Source organism: Globicephala melas, chromosome 2 (genome assembly GCF_963455315.2).
Source record: "Globicephala melas chromosome 2, mGloMel1.2, whole genome shotgun sequence".
NCBI lineage: Eukaryota > Metazoa > Chordata > Mammalia > Artiodactyla > Delphinidae > Globicephala > Globicephala melas.
In genome coordinates, this window is record NC_083315.2 from 34,860,716 (window position 1) to 34,873,802 (window position 13,087).

Below are 13,087 nucleotides of genomic sequence, written 5' to 3' on the forward strand. Positions count from 1 at the left end.
ACCTTCTCTGGGTAATCAGTACCTGCAAGTGACCCAGCACATTCTAAAATGTTCCATGTCATTTTTTTTATTATTATTTTCCTCTTACTGTACGCATTTTATTTAAAATTTTTATTTGTATTTTTATTGCATATATATAATATACAATATTTATGTTATATATTTATAGTACATATATATATATAAAACAAAATTTACTATTTTAACCATTTTAAAGTGTACAGTTTTGTGGCATTAGGTACATTCACAATGTTGTGCAATTATCTCTATTTCCAGAACTTTTTCATCATCCAAACAGAAGCTCTATATCATTAAACAACTCCGTATTCCTCTCTCTGCCCAGCCCCTGGAAACTTCTATTCTACTTTCTGTCTCTATGAATTTGCCTGTTCTAGGTATCTCATATAAATGGAATTATACAATATTTATCCTTTTATGTCTGGATTATCTCAGCAAAGTGTTTTCAAGATTCAACCATATTGCAACACATATCAGAATTTCATTTTATTTTAACAGAAAAGTAAACAGAAATATAAAACTGAGATAAACCAGAGTTTCTTCCCCGTAAAACAAGAAGAAAACAACTTCTTTTGCAATGGCACTGGAGAAAAATGAGGAAATAAAATCTTACAAACTTACGGAATGGTGGCAAAACCATGGGAAACTTTAGGATAACAAGATAATGGGAACGTGTGGTCATCTTCCTGCAGTGTCCTTCCCTCTTCACACTCCCTGCATTCCTGGCTCTTTCTTCTCTACCTAACCTCCATCCGCGGCATTCTTCAGGCCTCAGGCCTGGGCTCCTATCCCCTACTCTACCCTCATCTGTTCCTGTATCTTTATTTTTTTTTAATTTAATTTATTTATTTTTTATACAGCAGGTTCTTATTAGTTATCTAGTTTATACATATTAGTGTACACATGTCAATCCCAATCTCCCAATTCATCCCACCACTACCATCCCCCCCATGTCATTTTTAAACATCAGATTTTTAATGTCAGTTTTTAGATGTTATCCATCTCTTAAAGAAAAAAAATACCACACCACTAGGTTACCTGCTCTGTGACAATTCTGTTCCTCTGAAATTAATGCAAAAACCACAGACCTGGGTGGTCTTTTTCAAACTGAGATCCATAGAGGTCCAGTATTTTTGAATTTTCTATGCTGAGTTTCCACTACAGATATAATCTAAAAAATTAATCTAAGCATGTTGAGGCTCATCTGAGGGTGGGGACACATTAGAGCCAAATGATGTCCCTGTTCCCTTTTGTATTTACGTTGATGATTGTGTTCAAGCCGATGGATCACCCAAAGTGATTGGGTTTTCCTTTCAAGGAAATCTTTCTCAAACCAGGGTGCAAGGTTCTCAGGTTTTGAGTGTTAACTGCAACGGAACATTTCTAGGGGGTTCTCTTCCTTTGTCAAACATGTCCCAACCTCAATTTTTTATATCTTTTTAATCACAAAATTATTCTATTAAATGATTTAACATGAGCAACTTTAATGAGTAATGCAAATTACTGTTTCAAACTAACACTTTATTGATTAGTGTTTGTACTGACAGACAGGTATTCATGTTCACATTACAGTATGCATTTCACCCAAATGTAGAGGGAGGGGAATCAATGTGTGTGTGTTTGTGGAGGTGAAATTGAACACCTAAACATATGCATCCCCCAAGGCTGAATCCTGCAGACTTCTCTGCTCTGAAAAGTGAAAAAAGGAAAAGGTTCCCACAGGAAAATAAAGTTTCTCCGTAGAAGACAAAAGTAAAGGTGAGGTCTTCTATCTCATTAGTGAAGTTCTTCAAAGAAAAACAAGAAGAGCAATGACCCATCAGACATAGAAGAAGGTGGTCGCTTACTAAATAAGTGTGAGTCTTGGACATCCATTCCCCAATCCTTTCCATTTATTAAAATTGCCCCCAACCTTCAGAGTATCCCAGTATTGGTAGCCACTCCCCCTGAGTGGTCCTTCATCACTATTTAAAAAGAATATTTATCATGTTTTAACGATCAAAGTATTATACTGTTATTTGCAGAAAACCTGGAAAATATATTTAAAAGAAAATTTGAAACATCCATAATTCTACAATCCAAAGATAACCACTGTTAACAGCTTGGGGTATTTCTTTCTTTTTTTTTTTTTTAACATCTTTATTGGAGTATAATTGCTTTACAGTGGTATTGGGGTATTTCTTGATGTTCCTCTTTCCGTCCACATATGAACAAAATTGGAGACTTGTATGATTTTGTGACCTAATCTTTCAACTTATGGATATAATATTAATGTGTCCCATGTTATTTTGAAAGTGTATATGTAATAAAAATTTTGTAATATTCCATCTTAGAAATCCCATAATTTACTCGACCATTTCTTTATGGTTTAATATTTCGATTAGTCCTGGTTTTCACATATTATAAACAATGATGAGATCAATGTACTTTTGCATAAACCTTTTTTTTAAACTTAAAATATTCCCTCGAGTAATTCTCAGAAAAGACATTAGCTGGGTCTAAAAGTAAACATATTTTTGAGGTTCCTAATAAAGGTTGCAAAACTGCTTACCAAAGCATTGCACTTATTATTATTCAATAGCATCACATAAGCCTAATCTTTCCCATCACAATCACCAGCACTGGGTTTTCATACTTTTTCTTTTTTTAAGTAAAGCTGGGGGGTGATGCTATTTGGTCATTGCTTGGATTTACATTTTATTGATTATGAGGGAAGTTGAATCTTTCCATATGACTTAGTGGATCTTCTGCTTTCCTTTTAGAAGAATAAATTATTTTCCTTTACTATCTGTTTTCCTTAATTTTTCTTACAAAGTATTTTAAACAGTAAGCATTTTAACATAATTTGTATTATATATTTTCCTTTAACTTTTCATTTGAATGATTTTCAATAAATATACATTTTAAGTCTTCTAAGTAGTCAAAGTCATCAATACACTTCATTTTCCATTCATTGTGAGTTTCTCCATCACAAATTTGAGAAACATCTATTTTTACAGTCTTACTATATTTTTATGGTTTAATTTTTATTTAACTCTCCAGTCCATATGGAATTTATTTTGGCATATGGAAAAGACTCTTAACTTCCTCTAAATAGTTAACCAATTGTTCTAATACCACTTGTTGACTCTATTAAATGTTTACATTTACTGAAAGTATTTGAGGCTATATGTTTACTTCTAAATATAGATTATAGTTAATTATGATTTTTGAGATAGTATTCTCTTTTTTGTTATTTCCTACAAAGTGTGTAATTACACCTCTCATCTCCTCTTTGATAAATCATTGCTTTAGGAGAATATTTTTAAACTTCTAAGTGTTTATAGTTTTTTGGCTTAAAACATCTTTTCTTAATGTTTATTTGGATTACTTAGACTCAGAGAACATGGGCTATATTCATCTCCATATGTTCATTTTTTCTACATCTGCATTTCCTAAATTCTAAGATGCTGCTTCCCACTTTTTTTTTAATCAGAATGCAATACAATCAACATAGATATTAGTGATATTTTTGGATTTTTTCACAAAAGCTTTTAGTAAATCAAACATGTCTTATAGCATATATTTAATTTCTTCTTCTCTTCCACCTGATCTCTTCTGTCATTTGTGAGTACATAGGTTAGTTCTCTGAGATGTGTATAACATAGCTACAATCTCCTTCTCATCGATTTTATTTCCCTGTCCTTTTCCCCTGTTACTAAATTTCTGAAATCTGTTTTCACTGATTCAATTTTCTGCTGAATCCAGAATGCTTAATACCTCCTGCATCTTGATTTCCTTTGAAACTATGCTTTTCCTCTTTTTTAGTCTTTGTTCACCTCAGCCTGCTATGCCACCTGATGGTCTAAGTGAGTTTCAGAGAGGTAATGACTTAAAAACAAACCAGTCAGTGTGCTGTATTTCTTAGGTTTCTTGTTGCAAATCTATTTCGGAGGGAGGCAATATCTAAGAGTGTTAAGAGAATTGGAGGTTCCCTTTCTCTCAAACTGAAGAACATTTTTTTGCTTCTGTGACATCCCGTGCTTATACTTTTTTAGAGAGAGTAATCCATCTAGAATCAGATTAAAACCGAGCAGGAGTTAAACGACGGTATGTTGTGGTGGTGGAGAGGTCTCTCAGAGACCTGTAGGGAAAGACACCTTATTCACCCCAATACTTTACTAAGGAATCTCTGAGTCTGAGTCACCAGCAGGTGCATATGGGGCAAAACGGCCGTGGGGTCCAACACCACTAAATGCTCATGAGCATTAGAGTATGCCAGGTATTTAATGATATTGATGATCAGATGAATTCTGGTGTGTGTTTGTTTGTTTTTGGCCTCACATCGCAGCATATGGGATCTTAGTTCCCTGACCAGGGATCAAACCCACGCCCCCTGCCAGAGTCTTAACCACTGGACCGCCAGGGAATTCCTGAATTCTGGTCGTTTAAAACAAGATTTCCTGCACTGTGTGGCAAGAGGGAGGCCTAATAGAGAGATGTAGAGCATCGCTACAAGATCACACATGGCAGACCAAAATGAAACTTCAAGGCAACCTCTGATAGCTCTGCCAAATGGGTCAGCTTTGCTAACTTAAAAAGAACTTATGAGGCTTCCCTGGTGGCGCAGTGGTTGAGAGTCCGCCTGCTGATGCGGGGGACGCGGGTTCGTGCCCTGGTCCGGGAGGATCCCGCGTGCCGCGGAGCGGCTGGGCCTGTGAGCCATGCCGCTGAGCCTGCGCGTCCAGAGCCTGTGCTCCGCAACGGGAGAGGCCACAACAGTGAGAGGCCCGCGTACCGCAAAAAAAAAAAAAAAAAAAAAGTACTTATGCTCCTAAATAAATTGCAACATTTATATATATCGATGTATCTGTATCGATATATATAACTAAACTGTATAGAAAAAAGACTTCCTATACTCTTCACCTGAACCTGAGAGAGAACAAAAGGATTTTTGCATTTATTTTTTAGGCTTCTTATTCTAATATTCTGCAATAAAATTTGGCAAGTTTAATGAAGTATTTTTTAACTTAAAAACTGTGACTATTTTGTCTTAAAACTAAGAGAAAATAAGCTGTTAAAATATTTCTGCTAAGAATTTACCCCAAGTTCATAGCATTAATAAATCCATGTCTTAAAATGGGTTGAATGTGGGATGCTTGTGTACTAAGAGCACTAGCCTGTAATGGGGCAGGAAATTAAGCTGCTCCAAGTTACACAAAATAGACTCCACTTGTAAAATATGTTAATGGTAACACAGTTTCACTTGCAATTGCAGGGCATACTTAGTGTTATTAAAATATTTTAGTGCTGAACACAGTCATTCAGAATGCAACGCCCACTGACACATTCTTCTCTTTGTAAATGCTGGAACTCCAAAACACCTTTTGTCACCAACCTCTAGATCAATACTTCTCAAACACGTTCTGGTTTCCGAATGTGTGAAACATCACGGGATGCTTTTACAAAGCCCCATGGAATACTAGTAAATTAAACTTTAGTTTATTGTTCATATAATTTTGGACTAACGAAAACTATTTTATGTCATATTTTAATCTGGCAAAGAGGTCAGGAGCCAAACACTGAAGAACCATCTATAGAATAAACATCTAATTGCAAAATATTTTTCTAATCAAGTTCTTTCCTGTGAATTTGATATTTTTTAATTTGCATTATTTAATTTTAGGTATGCAACCTAGTATGGGAAAAAAAATGAACTCTTCCCTTGAGAAAGACTAGGTTTGATGAGGTCATTAATTCTTCCAAGCTGCAACTTCCTTATTAATAATATGAAATGATACTAGCCACCTCACAGGAATGTTGTTTCATTTTGTTGTTGTGTAATTGTTACCCTTTTACTTTTTATTATGGAAATTTTCAAATATACATAAAGATAGAATAGTAAAATGAACCCCAAGGATCCCTCATTCCACCCCACAATCAGCAACCCAAGGTCAATTCTAATCTATCCACCACCCACCTACTCCCCATTATCTTGAAGCAAATGCAAAATATCATGTCATTTTATCAGTAAACATTGTCATGTGCCTCTACAAAAGACACTCTGTTTAAAACATAATCACAATGCTGTTTTCACATCTTAAAATTTAGCAATTGGCAATAAAATATCAATTTTCCAATTTTCTTATGTCATAAATGGTATTGTCATTTGGGGTTGCTTGTTTGTTTAAATCAGGATCTAAATAAGGTCCACATATTGCAACTGGTTGATATATCTTCTACATCTCCTTTCATCTTTTTGGTTTCCGTCTAGTCTTTTTTTTTTTTTTTTTCTTTAACAACAGATTTGTCGAAGAAACTGTGCTGTTTGTCCTGTAAAGTTTCCTCCTGTCTGGATTCTGGTGTTGCAGACCCATGGATGAGTTTAACGTTTCTCTGTACCTGTTTCTCTGTTAGTTCTTATAAATGGGCAGGTGGACCTAGAGCCTTGACTTTTTTGTTGTTGTTTTAGCCACAGGGTGCGGCTTGCTGGATTTAGTTCCTCGACCCTGGGATGGAACCTGGGCCCCTCAGTGAAAGCGCCGAGCTCTAACCACTGGACAGCCAGAGAATTCCCTAGAGCCTTTATTTTTTAGGAAGGTGGTGGGAAGCACGAATGGTACTGTGCTCTTCCAGCACACGACGCATCACGTTTGGTTGTCTCTCTTCTTGTGATATTCGCAGCTGTTGATATTCAATGCCTAGAACCATCAAATTCATTAGGGGTTGCACCGTGATGACATGCTCATTCTGTCACCCCGTCTTTATTTACTAGCAGGAGTATTTCTGTTAAGACAAAATCTCCTCCTCTACTATTTGGTCACAGTCATATAGAGAAGGATAAATGTTTGGGGGTTTTTCTCCCCTTATTCGTTTCCAGTGTCATGAGTTGATACCCTAACACCTGCCAACATTGACTAATACATTCTAGTGTCATTGTTGACTTAGGAATTTAAATATAGTTGATAGATATATATATATCCTTTGCAGTTTTTATTCTTTTTTTTTTTTTTTTTCCAGTAGGCGGGCCTCTCACTGTTGTGGCCTCTCCCGTTGCGGAGCACAGGCTCCAGACGCGCAGGCTCAGCGGCCATGGCTCACGGGCCTAGCCGCTCCGCGGCACGCAGGATCCTCCCGGACCGGGGCACAAACCCGTGTCCCCTGCATCGGCAGGCGGACTCTCAACCACTGCACCACCAGGGAAGCCCTGCAGTTTTTATTCTTACTGATACTCAGATTGTCCCAATTTATGCTCGTAAGCGTCTCTACAAGTTGGCTGAGCCCTTTTGATCGGACTATTAGTCTGGACAGCTTCCTTACTACCTGGTAATTACATGATGTCCCAGGTTAATTTTGCATATCTCCACCCCCCACAGACCTGGAATAAGCCATTTTTCCATGGAGTTCTGGTTCCTTTTAAGTAGAAAATGGTATTTAGAGACCATAATCTGGACATTAGGTAAGTTGCTAGTAAGTTGGCCATTTGGTCACTGTTTTTAGGACTTTTCAGTGAATGGAGTGAGAAAATATGTTCCATTTTGTTTTTGTTTAAGATAAAACACCTCAGGAGTTTCTACAGAGACTTACAGTTCCATTTTAGGACTATAGGGTTTTTACTTAATTTCTTCTCTCTTATATTTGTATCCCCTCGCTCCTTCACTGAGAATCTGGGTTCTCAAGAATGCCAGAAATAAAAATTAGATTATCCACCTGTATCGTTCATTTGCTTTATCCCACATTACCCCCATAGAAGTCTCAGAATAGCACTGCCAATGCTACCGTCAACAATGTGATCCCTACAAAAAGTTTTATGATTTTATTTTTAGTTCTTTTTGGCCTTGGATATACTCACTTACAGTCAAATTAATATGTCTTAAAGTTACTTGGAATAATTCTTCTCTATGTGGTTACTGCCCTCAGCTGAAAACACAGATTTTTTTCAGTTGTGTTATTTTACTTTTTTATTTTTAGGAATCATACTTTTTAAATCTAATCTTCTTTTAGAATTTTGTAAATTATTTGCTTGATTCCAAATTCAAATGGATACAGAGGAGCTTAGCTTCTATCCCTTGCCCCTGTACCTTATTCTCTCCCACCTTTTTTTTTTTCAACTCTTCACAAGTTTCATCCCAACTTGTACAGGGGCCACGCTAATCCTTCCCATATTGTCAGTTTTACTACATGTGCTGCACAGAGCACACACAGAGGATTTTTTTTTTGAGGAGTAACTGTAATTATAAGTCACATGTAATATCTGATACAGTTCCTGTATATGGAGGCTGCTTAATAAAGGCAGCTATAATCTTAGTTTTTGTTTTTTTAAATACATTTATTTTATTTATTTATTTATCTTTTGCTGCCTTGGGTCTTCGTTGCTGCGTGCAGGCTTTCTCTAGTTGCGGCGAGCGGGGGCTACTCTTTGTTGTGGTGCGCGGGCTTCTCAGTGCGGTGGCTTCTCTTGTTGTGGAGCACGGGCTCTAGGCACGCAGGCTCAGTAGTTGTGGCGCACGGGCCTAGTTGCTCAGCGGCACGTGGGATCTTCCCGGGCCAGGGTTTGAACCCGTGTCCCGTGCATTGGCAGGCGGATTCTTAACCACTGCGCCACCAGGGAAGCCCCAATCTTAGTTTTATTTGAACTAGAAAAAAGCTTCCTCTTCCCTAGCTTTCGAGATTGGAATTGCAGGAGTTATTCTGGATGCAATACTATTTCACATCATTACATCCCACACCCAGCACACTGTCTGGCATGCTGCAGGGATTCAATCAACATTTACTGAGGGAATGAATGAATGACTGTTCCTTATCCTACTGCTGCTACCAGCACGGATGTCAAATATGAAACGCCTAAGTTCACAGCGTTATAATCTTTCATGGGAATGGTGTGTTGAGGATTAGGTTTTTATAGAGAGCACAGTTGTATTAAATGTATGTATTTAATATATCACAGCTCTATTCAATACACGTGTATTTTCATGTAGCAGAAACCTAATTCAAAGGCAAATTTTTGAGTCAAAAATCTTGCCTTTTTTTAATGAGAAAGGAGAAATTTCTCAACCATTTTAAACTTTGCAGAATTAAAAACCTGTCAGTGTTACATCCCGGAGGGAAGAGGTTAAGAGAAGGATACACTCAAAGGGACTGGGAGTTCTGTCCTTGTTGGTGGTCTGCCACATGGAAAAAGTTGAGAATTGAAAGCAGAGAAGCCAGTGTCCAAAAACAGAGAACAATCTGATTCTCCAACCAAGCCTTTGGGCTAACAGTGTTTGGAAGAAAGAACATATTTCCCCACGGCTGCAGGTAGAGAGTAAAAAATAGAAATGAATATACACACACATGCACACAAGAAAGAAATCAGGATAGACTCCTTGCTATAACCAAGGATAAATAACATTTTTGAAGCATTTATTCCATTCCTTAAAGAAAACTCAGAAATAAAGGTATAGTTAGAATTTCTCCAAGTCTTGTCACTGCTGGAAGTCGGCCTTCTATCCAGTCGGTGTCCATGGGAGACACAGAGAAGTTACACAGGCTCGCTCTAGAATTGCTCTTATTCTAGTAGAAGAGATGAGACATCCACATAAATAATTACAAACCCAGATGAAGTCTTGGGGCCCTAAGCAAGGATGAGCTGCTCCTCTCCAAAGAACAGAAAGAAAGCGCTTTACCCTGAGGACTTCTCTCAAAACTACCTGGAGGAGATGCTGTCTAAGCTGGGCACTGCAGGAAACACAGACACTCAGGGAGGAGGCTGGTCGGCCAAGGGCCTGGCACAGGCAAGGCTGGAAAGGACCTGCGGTCCATTTTGGCCAGAGCACTGGGCACACAAAAAGAAATGGGGGATAAGGGACCAAGCTATGTAGGGACTTGAATGCTGGTCAGGAATGAGCTATTTCAGAGAAGGAAACCAATGGGACCCACTTAAGGTTTTTGACAAGGGATGTAACCTTCAACAAGCAAACGTTCATTGTGCGTCTACTAGGTGCCAGGCCATGAAGTAAGATCTGAGCTTACGGTGATGAAAAGACACAGTCCCTACCCCGAAGAGGCTCAGAGCCCAGTCGAGAGCCAGAGGAGGAAATAATCCCTGTGCTGGGAGCACAAGAGGGGGAATTAACGTCAGAACCTCGAAGGAGAGGTTAAAGTCCTCTTTAAGGACGTGGTAACATCCTTAATGAGTTAGATCCAGTTCGGGAAACGGAGGTGTCTGTTATGTTATGTACTTTAATTTCCACATAACTCAAATGTATTCCTGAAAGCAGCCACATGTTACAAACTTCTAGAAGTGGAAACCTGTCCAAAACGATCGTGCATTTGTGCATGTGCAGAATGACGAATATAATTGAAACGGTTTCTGGGAAGAGGCAACATTAAAAGCCATCCGTCACTGTCCTGGGCTGTCACTGCCAACCCTGGGGACATGGGGCTCATCGAAAGTGCTCCAAACCTCAGATCCTGGATCATGTTTTCTTGAAATAGTTCATGATGCAGCATCTCCACGGGATTTGCTGTTTGGATAAATAAGTCACCCAGACCACCACTAGAAATTCAAACTGACCAGGCGCACTCTCTCTTTACACCCACTCCTCTCTCCTCACTCCCTCCTGCCACCCAGGAAGGTTAGTGATAGCCTGCTTGAGAGGCAGAAAATGCTACAAGAAGAAAGGTCCCAGGATGCTAAAGAAAGGAAGCAAGCCAGCAGACCTCATCTCACCTGGGTGGGCAGTAAAGGTGAGGATGTTATCACGGGACTTCCTTGAGGAAGTAATAGTTGAGCTGAAGGATGAACAAGGGTTCAACAGAGATGCCAGGTGAGGGGAGGGAGAGGGGAGGGGAGGGAGCGGGGGGATAAGAAGCAGAGGAGGATGTTCCAAGCAACTGGGACAATTTGTGCAAAGACAGCAGATGGAGAAGACCCAAGCGAATGGACACATGAAAGCTTCATTAATAAAACCAGACCTGAAAATTCACTGGAAGGCAATGCCGAGAGGATGTCCAAATGGGACATCCCTAACACCTACACCCTTGTCCCCCACTTGCCCTTGGAATGTCCCACCAAGCACAGTAGCCAGCAGCACCTCGACCTCAGGGCCACTGATCTCCATCGGTAACTCCAGCCCAAGAGTGCACAGAAAAGTCCAGCCTGGAACGTTGGGTGATCAACTGTTCCAGTTTGCCTGGATTATCTCAGTCCCAAGAAAACTAGGAGAGTTGGCCACCTATGAAAGTTGACACGAGACTCATATTACAAGTTTCATAAAAGGTAATCTAGAGAATAACACTATAGACACTTTCAAGGTACTTCTCCAACCGGTCTCAGGCATCCACGTGCCAGAACCATTTCCCTACCACCTGGAAGAGCCCTCGAGAATGCCTTCACTACCCAAAGCCCACACCCAAGGAAACACAGTGCGGAGTGAGGAAGCTTCAAACACGAGCAGACGAAAGCATCCACGGAGTGACCCAAACCTCACAGAGCCTCAGCCCATCAGGAGCCTCTTTGCAAGCACGCCTGTACTTCTGTGATGTAGGCCAGAACCGGCCCAACAAAAAGAAACATTTCCAAACTCGAAATAAGCCAATCAAAACATAATGCTTAAAACTCCTCACGATAGGGGAAAAAATTCCATTGTTGCCTCGATATCCAGCCCTTCCAACTTCAGCTCGGAGAAAATCAGCGGTCTTTTCTTGCCTGACATGGCTCTGTCTCGGCCGGCCAGCAAATCAACTCACCTTTGCTTTGTAGCTCCCTCAATCTCTGTCGTCCTTGACAAGAGAAAGAAATAGCATGCTTCCAGTGAGTCCTCCACCTGCCACGTACTCCCCACCCTCATAGCAAGCCTGCAAGGCCAGCTTCCTGGCCCTAGCCCAGCATTGGCCCAAGATAGCAAGACACCACTAAAACCCACTCCCTCTGCTATGCCTGAAGAAGAGAGACCACAACAGAATGCAAGCCCTGGCATTCACTTAAGAGAAACACGTATTTCGCAGGAGAGCAGAGAGGGGGGCCCACTTGCTTTCTTTCATCCAAGGATTGAGGATGACACAGTAGAACGACTGGAAGTGACCTAGTCTCAAAGTGCTTGAAGACCTAGAACATCTCTGGGCAGGGACTGGCCAGATCTCAGAGAGAAGAGAAGTCTGGGCACAGCCAGCAAGGGCCCTGTCTCTCAGCAATCCTGACTGCAGTGAGGGACGTGTAGGGGAGACTGCATTTGGGACCGTTTTGAACTTCACCAGCTTGTATCTACCATGTAACCCACCTGATGAAAGTGATTTAAAAAATGGCACAGTATCCCAAAACTGAGTCAAGAAAGACAGCGTTAGAAGAGGAAAATGTGTGCACGTTTCAGAGGCTGGAACTGACTCTCCACTTCACAGACCTAATTCTTTTATGCTTGAGAACGAGCTGATGTGTGAAAAGCTCGAGGATAATGAAATTCAGACACCTCATGTGCCAAAGTCGATCAGAACAGCACGTACGGTCGCATGTGCAGTGTTTGCATATTTGCAGTGCACTTGAACTAGGAATCGAGTACGAGTCATTCCAATCAGTGTGTCCCTGTCTTCTCCTAACAGACCATGAGCTCGCCTCATTAGATAGCTAAATCTTTGGAATACTGAAGGAGCGTAACTACATTCGACCAACATTACTCACTAACAAAGGAATGAGCTATTCAAACTCAAATGGCTCGCTGCTTAAAAACATTTTACACGTAAGCCAGAAACAACACAGAAAACTCTCCTCTGTGGAGAACGTGTGATCTAGATCCCCAAAGACAATGACAACACCCTCTATGTCCAAGGACGAAGGCCATTTCCCTTCACTAGAAACTTCAGAAGTTGGTATATACTTCCCAAGTTAAAAACTATTACATAAATAACTTGGAAACATCAAGCGATATTTCTGAGGCCTGCCAACAGTTTAACCACAATGAAGCTCCCGGCCAAGATATTCATGAAAAGTTCAGAAGAAGTTACTTTGAGAAAGATGGACTCACAGCAAACAGATTTCTTGTCCTTATAAAGAATGCATAAATCAATAATTAAATAAGGAAGAGGAAAATTTGGTTTGTCATAATCGTTGAAGAAA

General features: G+C 39.9%; 1 protein-coding gene across 5 annotated transcripts in view; it reads right to left on the reverse strand.

Annotated features, from left to right (window-relative positions):
- ADAMTSL3 (ADAMTS like 3) overlaps positions 1–13,087 on the reverse strand; it is a 366,800-nt gene that overhangs the window by 287,019 nt on the left and 66,694 nt on the right. The window lies entirely within an intron of this gene.